We start from the raw sequence: 17208 nt of genomic DNA on the forward strand, positions 1-17208 counted from the left end.
TTGTTCGAAAGCAACGGTTTGCTGCATGGTCCAATTATACCGTTGCTTGGGACTGGTTAATAGGATTAGAGGTGTGGCGACTGTACTGAAATTTCTCACAAACCTACGGTAGTAGGAGGCAAGACCAAGGAAGCGCAGGAGCTGCTTCCTGGAGGTAGGTTGTGGATACTGTTGGATGGCTTGAGTGTGCGAGTGTAACGGAGCTAGGCTGCCACTCCCAATAACATGACCCAGATAACGCACTTTACCTTTCGCGAAGGTGGACTTGCCCAGGTTGATGGTGAGGCCGGCTGTCAGGAGCTTGGAGAACAGACGTCGCAGCTGGAGCAGATGTTCACTCCAGGTGTTGGATGCTACGACGATATCGTCCAGGTAGGCGTATGTGTTATCCAAGCCCTGGATGACACGGTTGACAGCTCTCTGAAAGGTGGCCGGGGCATTACATAGTCCGAAAGGAAGGCGTTCAAATCTGAAAAGTCCAAAAGGAGTGATAAAGGCAGATATCTCTTTAGCTCGCTCCGTTAGACACACTTGATAGTACCCCTTAAGCAAGTCCACTTGGGACAAGTACTGGGCACTACCAATGGCGTCAAGGATGTCATCTATCCTAGGCAAGGGGTAAGCATCCTTGACTGTTACGTTATTGAGTTTTCGATAGTCAGTACATAACCGCACCTTACCTTGGGGTTTGGGCACCAAGATACAGGGTGAGGCCCAGGGGGACTCACAAGGTGTAGCCAGTCCATGATCCAAGAGGTACTGCACCTCAGCACGCATGACTTCCTTCTTGCTTGGGCTGATGCGGTAGAAGGGTTGACGAATCGGCCGGGTGTCGGGGAGCAGTTGGATGTCGTGCTGGGTAACATTACACTCTTGGGGGTCATCTCGGAACAACTCCTGATGTTCTCTGAAGATCTTGACAAGAGGTGCACTATGATTATCCTGAAAGTATTTGGGAAGATCATTAAGGATTTCAGAATTAGAAAGCGCTGACTCCTTGTCAGTGCTTTCGGGAGGAGAAGCTGGGAAGTTCTCACTGTGGATGTAGGGTTCTGTGAAGGTAGAATAATTGATCAGGACAGTGGGAGGAGTACCATTATATTGCTTCAGGAGGTTGACGTGGCACAGCTGGGTCTTCCGCCGCCTATCTGCAGTCTCGATAACGTAGTTGTTGTTTCTGCACTCCTTGACGCGGTAGGGTCCTGAAAACCTGTTTTGTAAAGGTGAACCTGGGATAGGAAAGTATGCTAGGACGAAGTCTCCCGGCTTAAATTTTCTTACTTTGCTGGTCTGGTCGTAATGAGTCTTCATCCTCTCCTGGGCTTTCAATAGATTATCATGGGCAAAACGGTGGACTCTCTCTAGAATGTGTTGGAAGTTTTGAAGAAACTGGGGCACATTCTGATGCTCACTGAAGGTGGCATCTCGGAGAGAGTCTTTGAAAGCCTTAAGGGGAGTACGGCACTTACGGCCGTAGAGCATCTCATAAGGAGATACTCCTAGGGACTCATTGGGAAGACTTCTGTAAATACACATTATAAGGTCGATTTGCTTATCCCAATCCTTAGAGGTTTCACTACAAAACTTTTTCAAGAGTGCTTTGATAGTCTGATGACTACGCTCAAGAGAACCCTGTGAAGCAGGATGATAGGGGCTGGACAATACCTGTTTGATGTTGAACTCCTCCAGTGTCGTTTTGAAGAGATCACTGGTGAAGTTGGTACCACAGTCGCTCTGAATCTCCCTGGGAAATCCGTATTGAGTGAAGATCTTCAATAGATGTTTTACAACCGTAGCAGCCGTGATGTTCTTTACTGGAACTGCTATGGGAAATCTGGTGGTAGGACACAGGATGGTTAAGATATAGGCGTTACCTGAACTGGTCCGAGGTAAAGGACCAACACAGTCTATTATAAGTCTGTGGAAAGGTTCCGCAGGCACCTGTATGGGAATCAGTGGCGCTCTGGGAATGGAGATGTTCGGTTTGCCTGCCATCTCACATATATGACACTGTTTTTACGTACTGTTTGACGCTATTTACCATACCTGGCCAGTAGTAGTCTTGACGAATTCCATGGTAAGTCTTGTTGAATCCGTAGTGGGAGAGTGCTCCGTGGGCCAGGTGTAGAATAGTGGGCCGCAGGTTGGTAGGAATCACAAGTTGTTCGATGTTGGCCCAATCGTCCTCCTCCTTCAGTTTACTGGGTCTATATCTGCGGTAGAGCAAGTCGTTCTCTAGGAAGAACCCAGGAATACTGTCGGGTTGAGTCTCAGCCTGGAAAAACAATGGTGTTAAAGTAAGATCTTCCCTCTGCAACTTACGGAACTCCAACTTGGCCAGATTCAGGGGGTAGTTTCTGAGGGTCTTGAGGGACAGCGGTAGCAGTAGAGTCAGCTGGCTGTGGACGTGCGGCTTGTGCACGGGTGGTCACGAGAACCGGAGGAGAAACTTCATCACTCTCTTGAACCTCTGCTGGAACATACGCTAGTATAGGGTTAATTGGCACAGAGGTACACACCTGGGGTTTGTCCATGACGATCAGGTTGGTCGGTTGCAGGTCTTCTGCCAAGTCGTTGCCTAGGAGAAGTTGCACTCCAGGCATGGGAAAAGGCTTTTCCCTGATGGCGACTTGGACTTCTCCGTTCACGTAGGGACAATCCAGGTGGACTCTGGCGAGAGGGTATGGAGTGGTAGCAGTGAGGTCAGTGATGAAGACAGTTTCTCCGGTGTAGGCGATGTTGGGCACAGCCGACTTCAAGATGATCGATTGAAGAGCCGCTGTGTCCCTCAAGATCTTCAATTTGAAACGTCCCTCCGGATTTGAACCGTTGGCAGAGACAGTTCCAGTATACAGGTGGTTACTGAAAAGAGAAAGATCATTAACATTAACACCAACATTCATCACAAGCTTACCGGACTTAGGAGGAGTTGGTTTGGGTTTCTGGGGGTCAGTGGTTCCTTTGTATTGAGACTTACCACACTTGTCAATGGTATGTCCATAGAGTCTACAATACTTGCAGTACAATTGCGAGCCAGCTTGATCGGTGCTCACTTTCTCGTAACTGTACCACGACTTCTTACTGGAGGATGGTTCGGGTGTCAGCCGGTGGATGAGGCTGTAAGTGTCAGCCGACTTAGCACACTTCAGGTAGTCGGTTTCTTCTTTATCTGCCAAGTATAGACGGACAGGAGGCGGCACACGCCTCAAGAATTCTTCAACAAGCATCAGGTTTGACGAGTTCTGTAAAAGTAGACATGTGCTGCTTCCAGCCATTTCATAAAATATCTCCGTTTTGTGTTGGCAAACTCGAGGAAGGTAGTGGTACTTGCCTTCAGGTGGTCACGGAATTTCCTTCGATAACTTTCTGTGGAGAGGAGGTAGGCGTCCAACACTGCTTGTTTCAGAGTCTGGTAGTCATTCTCAGACGCCAAAGTACTGAGTGTGACTGCAGCTCTACCTGTAAGATGGACTCTGAGAAGTGTGGCCCATTGTTCGACAGGCCAACTGAGTTGATTAGCAAGGGTTTCAAAGGTGGTGAAAAACACATCAACTTCTGCTTCTACCAAGGATGGCATTAACTTACTTGCATGTGATATTTTAAAACTGACGGGAAGATTGGCAGTAGCTTGCTGGCGTTGAGCGAGGTGTGAAGTTTCCAACGCGATTTCTCGTTGACGACAATCTAGAGCCAGAGTCGCTTGTTGCTTGTCATGTTCGCGTTGCATCTCCAACTCGCGTTGTTTTGTTTCAAGCTGTACTCGTTCACGTTCACGGAGTAAGGCGATCTCACGTTCTTGTTCTTCTCTCCTCAAGGCCGCTTCACGTTCATGTTCTTCCCTTCGTATGGCAGCTGCTTCTCTTTGTTGTTCGAGGGCTTCCTTTGCTGCTCGCGGGCTTCCCTTTGCTGCTCACGTTCAATCTTGGCCAGCTCTAGTTTGAGTTTCATCGTTGCCAAATCAGTTTTATCTGCAATATAGTAAGTTTCATGAGTTTCAGAGTCTATCTTACCTTGCTCTAAATAGTGATCCAGCAACAGGTTGTGTATGTCATTTTTGTTGGGTTGGTAGGGAACTTCTAGTTGATACTCATGTGCAAGAGTTTGTAATTCAGTCCTCTTGGCACGACTTAAAGTCCCTATTTCACCTGCTGGATTTGCACGGAAAGCTTGGAGATGAAACATGGTGAAATTAGCAAATAAATGTACAACGAATATACCGTTATAGATATTGTCAGAAACAGGACAACGTGGCAACTGGTACCTATCCTGTGGGATCTTTAACAATTAAAGTTAAGTACAAGATGTTAAATGATTAATTTAAATCAAGGGCGCAGGAAATCTTGTACCCGGTACTCATGTAAGAGGATAAGAGCAAGAAAATCCTACTAAACAAATGAAACAGAGTTTCGAAAACAAATGAAACAGTTAATTGCCTCAAAAGTAAAATTGGTAGTCCAAGGATGTAGGCATACCTTGCCGAGTCTCTATAGGACATAAGCAAGTTTTTCCTACTGAAATTAATATGATACTTACAGAATTAGCGAACTTTTGTGCTCTGAAAAAGTAAGCTAATTCCCTACCGTTGTATGTATCATCATCTCTGACTGACGTGTAGGGGTGCGAGGTGTCAACTGGTGACGAGAACTGCTGCTGAGGTCCCAATTCAGCAACTAAAGTTCGAGCTAGAGGAACTATGGCCCTCTTTGTCCTCCTACAGTCAGATTGCAGAAGATTAGGTGCACTTGACCCGGGGCAGACCACAGTACCAGGGTACCAATATGATGATCTGTCAAAAATGAGAAATATCCAAGGACAAAGATGGTAAACACGAGTAATAACACGGAGGGAGAGATGACCAATTAAGAGTATGACTGCGGCCTACAGTCACCACGTAATCCAAAGTTGTCTCACCTTCACCATATGCTACTCTCGTAATGCACAATACACTCCGCACCATATAAAAAATGAAATTGAATATGAAAAATAGTAAAAGCTACGTTAACAAAGTTAAATACGCTTACCATAAATTACTACTTGGAACCAGTACCTGAGTGAAGCTCCTACGACAGGCCCCCATTTATTATGTGACGGTAACGTGTTGGTGTTCGGCTGTTCAAAAGCTAGGGGTATGGCCTCGTCACATATAGAAACAAAAATAGAAAATCTGGAACTTCGTCTGTGGTAAGGTAATGGGAAGGACACACAAAACACAAGTAAATTTAACAATGAGATTTTAATTACGTTAGAAAAGCAAAACATGAATAAAATGGAAATAAAATTCGTATCATAAATCAATCAATCAAAATAATAAGAATAATCAAATGACAAAATGAAAAGTTACGTTAAGACAAGTGAGTAATAACAAGTGTATAACAAAACAATGTAAATATGGATGCCGGAATATTGGCTTTAAGCTGCCACCTCTCTTAGTACACGTAAGCCACAGCTTAGTCTACCAACGAGACGTGTTAACTTGTTGAAAGCACTGGATATTCTGAGATCGGTAGGGCGTGTGGCCCCAGATATCAGGTAGTGTGGCGGGTGGAGGGGAGGTGCAACTAGACACGCAGCCAATCAGCGATGAGCAGGCGACAGACAGGTAGTTTGGTGGTTCGAGGTGGAGCAGGTGTTCCTGGGGCTGCATACGTTTGCGCTTTGGCAAACCTTGGTGGTGTATTTGTTGGATATTTCTTCCATATTAGTTTTATAGGGATTTATATAGCGATGAACTTGGGAGGGAAGAGCAGGCTCAATCTCTTGAAGGAGATTATCGTCACAATATACATATATATATATATATATATATATATATATATATATATATATATATATATATATATATATATATATATATATATATATATATATATATATATATATATATATACATGTGCATGTATGTATGAGTGGTGTGTACATGTGTATACAACATTAACAATTTTGTAACTAGCGTCAAACATTGTTCTTTGCTTAGCTAAACGAACTAGAGGGTTCAGTTCCTGAACCGATTATGTGCCTCTGTAATCCTTTACACCACCGCCCACGGGATGGGTATGGGGTGCATAATAAAGAAAGAAATAGAAGAAATTGAAATTGCATAATACGTTTATTGACATTCAATAATAGTAAGATAAAGCAATGAGGACCAAATGGGAGACCAGTGATCAGATGAATATTACAGACTCAAGGGTAGCCTTCTCTTCTTGTATATAAATGAAAAAATAAATTCGTTTGTTTAATTCTAATGCTTGTAGGCGTGAACAGTTGTGAACGCCAGCTAGCGCACAAGTACATGAGCGCCCAAAATACTTTTACACAAAAGACATGTACAGACAGGCGTGTGGCTTCTGACTTCTTTTTTATTGATTAATATTAAATATTAGGCGCTTACCTATAATAGTTATCATTTTATACATGTATAACTCTCACATAATAAATATAAAAGGAGTTTATCCAAAAACTGACAGAAGTGTTCTGTTTTGTGCGTTGTATCGTGTTTGTGGCATTCGGGTGTGTTGTGTTTACGCTGGCGGGCGGCGTCCTTACCAACTCCGGATTATGTCTATTACATCACTAAACTTCATTTAATAACTATATGCCTGTTAAGTATAAGATTTTAATTGTTAATAGCATTATATTGTCGTTTTAATATGAAACGCGTACACATATGCGAAACGTCGAAAGCTGGTGTCCGAAGTGGTAAAAATATTAGTGTGCGATGTTGTCAATGTACAGAGTGTCTTGTATCCTTCCAGCCAGCGGTGGTACTCCCTTCCCTATTACTAATTTGTTTATGAATGTATTTGCTTATTGTCTTGCCTTTTTTTGTGGATATGCTTGTATTCTGTTTATTACAACTTGTTTATTACGTTTCATATTTATTTATTGATTATAGATATGATTGAAATTGAAATTGAAATAAGTTTATTGAGGTAAAATACACACAAAGGGATGAGGTAGCTCAAGCTATTCTCACCCCTTTCAGTACAACGTGTTAGTTCATACATAGACACACATCACAAACAATAAACCTGTTACCAAACATTCTGAGAGATAAACATGTACATTTCCTCCTTCACAAGTAGTATGGTATCAGACGTACACAAATACTTTTATGACCTAGTTATACGGATAATTCAACAAAATATTACAGTCTTGGTGCAAAATTCAAAATGCAAAATCTCTCAAGAATATCATCAACCTTTCCTTTGTGACACATCCAGGCTATTTGCTCAGGAACAGTCCTTATCTCAGTGTTTCTATATACATTAATCAACGGACAATCAAGAACATAATGGGCAAGGTGTGAGACCTTAACATACCACATAGTTTACACTTCGTGTCATTATCATGAACACCTATCCCATATTCCCAGTAATATTTGTACCCAAGCCTGAGCCGCATGTACACAGAGTCACTCCAAGCATTTCTCCTTTTTCCATAAGTGAAATGGGTGTTTTGACTCACATACATGTAGTGTTGCATGGTTAGACTTCTCTCATACATTATCCCTCTCCTCTCCACTTCTTCCTGTGCCTGAATATTTCTGATTTTGCTTCTTATTTGTCTCATTGTGAATTCACATTCAATGTCAATTTGTGGTTTTGATGTGGCACGTTTGGCCAAGTCATCCGCCACCTCGTTGAGCACTATTCCAACATGAGATGGAATCCACATGAATTTCACACTATGACCTTTCAGCTGTATCTCAGTTATTCTTCTCTTACAATCCTCAACTATAGACATGAAGACTGGGTTTCGACTGTTTAAGGACTCCAGTGCTCCTCGGCTATCGACAAATACAAAAACATTTTTGTCGTCATGACGTACTTCCTCCAAAACACGCCAGAATGGCCTGCAGTTCAGCTTGTGTGGATGATATATAATTACTAAGCCGGAGTTCATTATCCTGTCCACAGTCCCCAAACTCCGTATATTCCCTTATTAGGACACCACACCCTGGCCTGCCATCCTCCGCCACCGACCCGTCGCAAATATACATGTAAACTGTTGCCTCTTGGTAACCGAGATATCATGCTTCCATACAAACACCGTAATTGTCCCGGTTCATGATGAATCTTTTTCACCTTGAGGGGTACAATTTCGACGTCTATTTTCTGTACTTTCCAGGGAGCAGACATATTACACTGTCGAGAGGGTTTACAGCAGTCAAGTACATCGTATTCCCTGAGGTCATGAGCTAATCCCCTCGTGTAGCGTGTCTCCCTCAGTTTCCTGGAAGTGTGTACGTCACTCAAGCAGGTCTGAACGCTCTCAAACAACTTATCCCCTCCTTTTCTCCGCATGAAACGAATAGCAACTCTAGTGTTAATGTCACGGACTCTATCACACACACTCTGTAAATTTAATTCCATTCTCATTATTTCAATCATTGCATTTCTTTGACATCCAAGAATAATCCTCATAGCCTCGTTCTGTATCAGCTCTATTTTTTTTAATTCTGCCTTGGCCTGTGTAAGACAAAACGGGTGCTGCGTAGTCTATCAGGGACCGAACAGTGCTTATGTATAACATCCGTAAGATAGGTACCCAACACCTTAACCAGAAAAAGCCAGTGCTTTTAGAGGATGCAGACGGGCTTTACATAAGGTGCTGATATGATTTATTTCAGCATTTTTACTCTCACATGTGTATCCAACATACATGCCCAGATACTTGTACTTCTGAACACGGCTCAGTTTCCACACCATTTAGAGTAAGTGTTATATTTCTTCGTTTCCTATACTCATATTTGGTTTTATCTGCATTTATAACTAAGCCTAACTTGTGACAGGTTGTACCAAGTATGTTAAGAGCAGTTTGAATTTTGTACCCGGAAGTGCCTTGTATAAGAATGTCATCAGCATATATGATCGTCGTGACCCCTGGAGGATACATCTCTGATGCTAATCTGTTCATTAATACATTGAATAAGGTGGGACTTAATACTCCCCCTTGTGGGGTACCTAACTGAAACCTCCGTTCCTCAAACATGTATCCCTGATAATACACCTGACCTTTTCTGCCTTGTAGATAATCCCTTATCCAGTGTAGCAATCTCCCTGTTATTCCCAGATTGGCTAATTCGTATAAGATTACTTCCCCATTGGCTTTATCAAATGCTCCTTGTAGATCAACAAAAACTCTACAATTGTCATCCATATTAGACAAACACTTTAAGAGATAATCCGCAGTACTTTTGCCTTTGATAAAACCAAAGAGATTACTGGACATGTTATCACCTACAAGGTAGAGTAGCCTATTTAACAAAATCCTTTCCATCATTTTACAAAAGCAGGATATTAAGGATACAGGTCTGTAGCCCTCCGTTTGACTTAGGGATAGGAATGATGACAGCCTCTTTCCATTTTCTTGGTAACTTTCCCTCTCTATAACTCATATTAAACAAATCAAGTAAGGGACTAGGTTTCATACCGGCTAAAATAATTAAGAATGTCATACGTTACTCCATCTTTTCTGGGAGCAGTAGAGCTGCCACTTTTTATAGCATCCAGTAACTCATCGTGAGTTATCTCAGTGCACGCTATAGATCTTGTATTTAAGGCACATAAAGTTACTCCATTTTTAATATTTTCCCATGACTCAATGGTGACTCTCGTGTCTGCAGGTAAGGACTCCATACCAGCAGCACTAGCCCATTTATCTACTAACTCATTAGCAACCTTCCCTGGATCTGAGTGAGCAATGAATTTGGTCTTACAACCCCTGACTTTATTTACTGCTCTCCATATGTCTTTAAGGTTCTTAGTATTACCAATGGACTGAGCAAAGTCTTGCCAGTATCTGTCCCGCGCCTCCTTCCTCACCTGACTGCATTCCCTAGCCACTTCCAACATTGTATTTTTCTCTTCATCCCTCATTCCATTTTTTAACCATTCCTTATGTGCACTCCGTAGCATTCTCTCCCACCCCTTGACTTGCTGATCATTGGAATATTTAAATTTCTTAGGTCCATGCGTCTTGCTTCCCCTGCCCCCGTTATTTCCCTCTGTACTAATTTCTCTATGTTCTCGACCATATCCTCGTAAAAAACTATCAACGCAGAACGGCGTGTATTGTTGATACCAATCTCCCATATTTTGAATAAAATAATTTTTCATATCTTTATTAATATTTAGCCTTTTCCTTTGAAAGTGGACTTGTTTTTTCCCCAGTGGTAATTCAACGTTCAAGGCAAAGTGGTCACTAAGTAGTTCCCGAACAACCCGAGCCTCCCCCATAATCCCCTGAGAGTTTAAAATGCAGGCATAGTCAAGCCGTCCTCCCCTGATGTGAGTTGGTTCATTGTTTCCCAATAGACAGGTATCTGGATGATCTTGTTGAAACTGTAACCACTTGACCCCATTAGTACTAATGCTACCCACTGTCCCAAGGCTTGTGTGCCGAGCATTAAGGTCCCCAATGACCAGTGAAGGATCAGTATAAATGCTCCCACCCCTTGACTTGCTGATCATTGGAATATTTAAATTTCTTAGGTCCATGCGTCTTGCTTCCCCTGCCCCCTTATTTTCCCTCTGTAATAATTTCTCTATGTTCTCGACCATATCCTCGTAAAAACTATCAACGCAGAGCGGCGTGTATTGTTGATACCAATCTCCCATATTTTGAATAAAATAATTTTTCATATCTTTATTAATATTTAGCCTTTTCCTTTGAAAGTGGACTTGTTTTTTCCCCAGTAGTAATTCAACGTTCAAGGCAAAGTGGTCACTAAGTAGTTCCCGAACAACCCGAGCCTCCCCCATAATCCCCTGAGAGTTTAAAATGCAGGCATAGTCAAGCCGTCCTCCCCTGATGTGAGTTGGTTCATTGTTTCCCAATAGACAGGTATCTGGATGATCTTGTAGAAACTGTAACCACTTGACCCTATTAATACTAATGCTACCCACTGTCCCAAGGCTTGTGTGCCGAGCATTAAGGTCCCCAATGACCAGTGAAGGATCAGTATAAATGCAGTCAGGTAGAAAGTTAGCGTCGAAGCAGTTCCTGGATACATACAAATTAACTACAATAAATTCCTCTTCCCTTAATGATAATTTAACACAGACACTCTCTATACCTTGCGTTTTTGATGGCGGTTCTACTAACTCTGCTGGTATGGAGTTCTTTACATAAATCGACGTGCCTCTAATGTTATTTGCGGCGAAGAGGTGAAACCCTTTATAACCATTTAATTTCAATAAGCCTTCATTCCTATCCCCTGTCTCCTGGAGAGCTACAACATCAATATCATTTCCCATCACATAACAATGAACATCTGTAACCCTGTTTCTTAAACCATTAACATTCCATGACAAAACTTTCAGTCTAGGGTGATCCATTATTAATCAATTCACTGCCTAAGTCATCCCCAATAAATTCACTAAATGATAGCCATACCTTGCATAACATCTCCCACCTGCTCCCAAGTTCACCAGTAAAAGCGACATTGCGATTCTCAAGAGATTTTTTCAGCCCTGTGACATCCATTATTAGCCCAAATGATTCCTTCATTTTATGTGTAATTATAGGGTTCTTCCTTTCACTACGACTACCATCATTCACACACACTTCACTTTCCTTCATTTCATCACTCAATATTTCATTATTGCCCTCAACCACTATATCCTGATTTTCCTTCACAGTTTTGTGATTTTCCTTGACCTCCTGAACGTTTAATTTCGCCTCAATGGACTCGATTCTCTGCCCAAGATTTTGGAGGAACTCACCAACTTTTCTTAGTTCAGCCCACACCTCCTTGACCATATTATTATGACCTTCTTTCTGAGTCACAGTAGCCACTTCACTCACCGTTACATTGTCACTGCCGGAGTCCTGAGTGGTGGCGTAGCTGCTTGTTGCTTGAGCCTGACGAAGTAAAGGAGACTCCTTTACCCACGCATTCGTCCGGTTCACTGGTGCTGTTTGGGGCAGACTGTTTTGCTGTGCTCTCGGTGTCTGGGTAAGAGCTCTTGCTTGCTCTGTAACATTCACCGGCCGGATAACACCCATACTCGGCCTCTTGCTACACACAGCTGAGCTGGCATTGTGAACGCCTCCACAGTTGCAGCATCTGGGAACTATTTTCTCACCTAGATTAAGTCTGTTTCCACACACATTAGAGAGGTGAGACTTTCCGCAGAAACGACATCGTGGATCATTTTGACAGCTCCAGGATTTATGCCCCCATCTGCAGCATTTCAGGCATATTTTGGGCTCTTCCACATACTTTGCTACATGCCTGTAGCCAGCCCCGGTGATGAACACTTTCTCGGGAACTTCACCTCTCACTAAAGCCACCACCTGACTCCTAGCTTCACCTTTAATAAGGTGACGCTTGCAACCCGTTCTCACACAAGACAGCACATATATGACTTAATGCTTAAAGTCAATATGTGGAATGTGATTTAGTACATATGTGATATATTCCCAGTTAACTTTTTTACCAAGGCTCAAACTCTTCCTCACGTACCAATTTACGTCTCACAGTACTCGTCCATCAACGTAGATAGCTGAATAGTCGTGATTGGTTCAATTATAACGAAAATTGTAGTTTTCAGGTCCCACATGGGTTGTGAAATTTACCTACTATTGTCCATGCTCTTATAATATTACAGATCAGCTACATCCTATTGAAGGCTCGTAGTTTTGTTTTGAGAAATATTAGTTGTTCTTAGTAAATTATAATAAGCACAATAAATTATTACATAGAATAACAGTGCTTCACCAATCAATATTATATACCATAGTTTGTGCTTTAGAAATCTTTAAAGAATGTTTTGTAGGAACGCTAACAGAAAACGATGTTATGTTGGAATGTATATAGGGTAAACTACTGCAAACAGGATGGTATGGTGTGTACAATCCCAACTATAGGATTAGTATAGGGTCCACTATCACCTGTTAGGTGGGTAAGGGGGTCCAATAACACCCGCAGGATGAGTATGGGGGTCACATCCACCCACAGGAATGGTATGGGGATCACTTCCACCCACAGGAAGGGTATGGGTTCCAATACCATCCACTGGATGTGTATGGCGTCCACTACCACCGACAGGATGGGTATGGGCTCACAACCACCCACAGGATGGGTATGGGGTCCAATACCACCCACAGGATGAGTATGGGGTTCACTATAACCCACAGGATGAGTATGGGGTTCACTATAACCCACAGGATGGGTATGGGGCTCCAACCACCCACAGAATAAGTATGGGGTCCAATAACACCCACTGGATGTGTATGGCGTCCATTGCCCCCACAGGATGACTATATGGTACAGTATCGCCCACAGGATTAGTATATAGGGTTCACTGCCGCCCACAGGGTCGGTATGGGGTCCACCGCCACCCACAGGGTCGGTATGGGGTCCACTACCGCCCACAGGGTCGCTATGAAGTCAACTACCGTCCAAAAGGGTCGGTAGGGGTCCACTACCGCCCACAGGGTCGGTAGGGGGTCCACTGCCGCCCACAGGGTCGGTAGGGGGTCCACTGCCGCCCACAGGATCGATAGGGGGTCCACTGCCGCCCACAGGGTCGATAGGGGGTCCACTACCGCCCACAGGGTCGCTATGAAGTCAACTACCGCCCATAGTGTTTGTATAGTGTCCACTATCGCCCATAGTGTTATTATGGGGTCCACTACCCCTCATAGGGTCGGTATGGGGGTCCATTACTACCCACAGGGTGTGTCTGGGGTCTATTTTGGCAATACTGCTTTTCCAATCTCATTTGTTGTTCAATGTAAAATATTTGTTGCTCGACTTGCAACAATTTATATATATATATATATATATATATATATATATATATATATATATATATATATATATATATATATATATATATATATGTATATATATATATATATATATATATATATATATATATATATATATATATATATATATATATATATATATATATAGTATAGTGCCTTTGCAATAATGTACCAATGTGTGTATTTTCATAACCCGTTTTAAATTGTTGAAAAATAAATAACTACATTGTGAATGCAAGTCAATGTTTACATGCTAAATCAGAGTTGCCAGATTCTGCTCAAAATAGCATATTGTGCTTATTTTCAAAGCTTGAGAATTTAGCTTTAAAGTAGTTAAAGCTACGAATTTCGCAATTTGCTATGTACTTTAGTGTACTATTTTAAAATAAGGTTGGTTTTTAAGCTGCAAGTCATATGAATCTCAAAAAAAGTATATTATTAACAATCTTACCTCCATAGTTCACTAGTTTCTGCAAATCAGATCTGGTAACTGTAGGCCAAGTACTGGAGGACTCAAGACACAATGTTTGTGGAAGCTATTAGTCTCTTTGAAGAAGTCATCTCGACAGGATCTTCCAGCTCCAGCTATAAAACTTCACCACACATGGATCTACCTGGTACATCAAACGGTAAGAAATTACTAAACTGTACAAAGTTTTATGCTAGAACATTTGTTACAGAATTGTCCCTGTCAGGGACAATTCAGTCCCTATTCTATGTGTACTCCATCACATAGTGACGGAGTATGTGGGAATAATTTTGTTGACACTGTCCATTTTGTCAATTCTACAACAACAGATAATATGAATTCCCAGAGATATTTGTAACTTGAGATACTTGGTTTGGTTAAGTTAGGTTAGGTTAGGTTAGCCTAACCCAGTAAATCCTCCCCGGCTAGAATATAAACCCGGGACAAAGTGCTCGTGAAATGCCAGGCATTTGCAAATATGAGGATGTTCAATATATGAAAAATATTTAGACTTAAAAATGGACCCCTGAGGTACTCAACTTACCCCATTTCTTCATATTTATTCCCATTTAGTATGACCTTTTGCTCTCTTTGTTTTAACTATTGTTTTGTGCACTTTACAATTTTTTTCATGAACCTGTAATTTCCTTGCTAGTCTTCCATGTGGTACCTTATTAAAGTCTTTAGCATAATCCATGTATACTACATCCACCGGAAACCCTTTATCTGAGTACCATGTTACCATGTCCCAAAAGTGAGGAGGTTTATAAGGTAGCATCTGTTTTTAAGAAGACCATGGTGTGTCGATTGAATAAGATTGTTCACTGAAAGATGGTAAATGATTCCCTCCCTTAGGATTTTCGCCATGAGCTTGCAGATGTGTTATACCTAGCTGATCGGACATTAGTTTTGTGCTTAACTCTTTCTGCTTTTTTTTTAAATACTGTAAGGGTGAAATTTTCATATTTAAAATCTCGGGGTACTATCCCTTGGTTCAGATATTTTGTGGAAAGTATTTTCAGCAGTATGCATAGTTCTTCTGTCAGTTTATTTTCCTTTATAATTAAGGTTTGTTTTCTTTTGTACCATAGAAAGTACCACAGAAAGGTGTTATAATGTTGTGTTAGCTTTTCTGTACAATTTTTCTTTTTTGTTTGTATAAAAGGCTATGCAATGAATTCAAATATTTACGCTACCAATCCATTTTTCAGATAGATCATCGAATTTTGACAGTATGCTGTACATACCAGATGTTCCAAAAATAACTACAGACAACAATAATGGTACTGTGTTTACTATTTTTATACTTTATATATAGGAAGACAGGTTCAATCAATGAGCATTTTAATATATCATCAAAATTTTCATACATTTCTTTCACTTTGTTGCACTTGTAAAAACTTATTCTTAGCTATATTTATATAAATGTTAATACCACTGTTAAATGAACATATTGATTTGTGTCCTTATTAGTTATAGCTTATTTATGTTGACCCAGCACCTTACTAAAGGGATTACCTTAACTTGCGTCACTATCTCTCTAGGGGGCTCCAGGTAGGCAGTATAGGTAATGCCACTAACATGCATATCATTACGGGAAAGTCCATAATTTAACACATAATTATAAGTAGGTAATTTGTAGCAAATTTTAAGATTATTAATAGGTACATTGTAGCATAATTTTTTTACATCAGCATAATTTTCTTGTTTTGTTCTTGTACTTTTCCTTCGAACAATATTATTTTCTCTTCAGAATTTCACCGGAGAATAGCAGTGATGACTAGAGAACATCTTGAACGTGAGTACCAGAAAGCACGTGCTGCAATGATACAAAGAAATGAGTACTTGAAGAGACTCTTAAACGTGGAGGAACCAAACTCAATAAAGGTGACAAACAAGAAACAGAAATAAGATAACATACAGGATGTATCACACATTAATTCAAAACAAAGACCAGCTGCACCCCAATCTGATGGTAATCTATTATTTTTTTTAACAATATTTCTACAGCTGTTATTTGTGTACTTTCCAATAATATTTGTTGCCTATTTTTAAGTGTATGCTAGACAATTATGGAGATTAAATTACTATAACACTGAACAACTTGGTAGCATAAAGTTAGTTATAGTAATATCTTGAGATTTGTCTGAAAATATTAATACTTGTATACAATTTGCAATTATGTACCATGCTTAAATCTTCAAATGTGCCACCCAGACATTCTGCCTGCTATACTTTCACCACCACACATTCAAAATGCGGGCTATTCTACTAGTGGCAGAGCGTACACTCAAAGTTATTTGGCAGCTGGTGAAGAAACTTTGGAATCATTTGATGTTGGTATGTCCCAACATCATTTGTTGGTATTTAAATGAGGGTTTATTTAATGGACACACGTCATAAATATTATGTACAAAAATTGTGCTTAATGCCTATGAAATTTTGTTTAACATATTATACTATTCATTCCTTTCACTTACAAATTTTTCTTACTAATTTGCAATCCCATATTTCAAAGTACTTGCTGCAGAACTTGAACAAATTAAAGATTCTCAGCCAAGTGTTTCTGACTGGCAAAAAAGAAGAAAAAATGCAGAGATTAAGTGGGGAGAAAGCAGGGCAATGCTGTTCGATTGGACATTGTCTGAGTTGGGTGTTCCAGATAAAGGTAAATTAAATATTGGTGTGTTCATTAAGGTTATACTGTATAATAAGCATCATATGCAAATTAATGACACTCTATTAATACATTTAGACTTCAGATTGTTTAAAATGTTAGGTATACAGTATTTAAAATTAGTATAAATAATTACCCCTTTTTTCATTAGGTAAAGTTTGTGTACAATGTACAAATTGTGAGGCAAGCATCAAATGTGAAGACTGTTTTGCATTTTTGTGTCACATTTGTGACCAAATGTAACATTTTTTCATGCCTTTCCACCACAGATTATATTGGA

This window comes from Procambarus clarkii, chromosome 6, assembly GCF_040958095.1.
Source record: "Procambarus clarkii isolate CNS0578487 chromosome 6, FALCON_Pclarkii_2.0, whole genome shotgun sequence".
Lineage (NCBI taxonomy): Eukaryota > Metazoa > Arthropoda > Malacostraca > Decapoda > Cambaridae > Procambarus > Procambarus clarkii.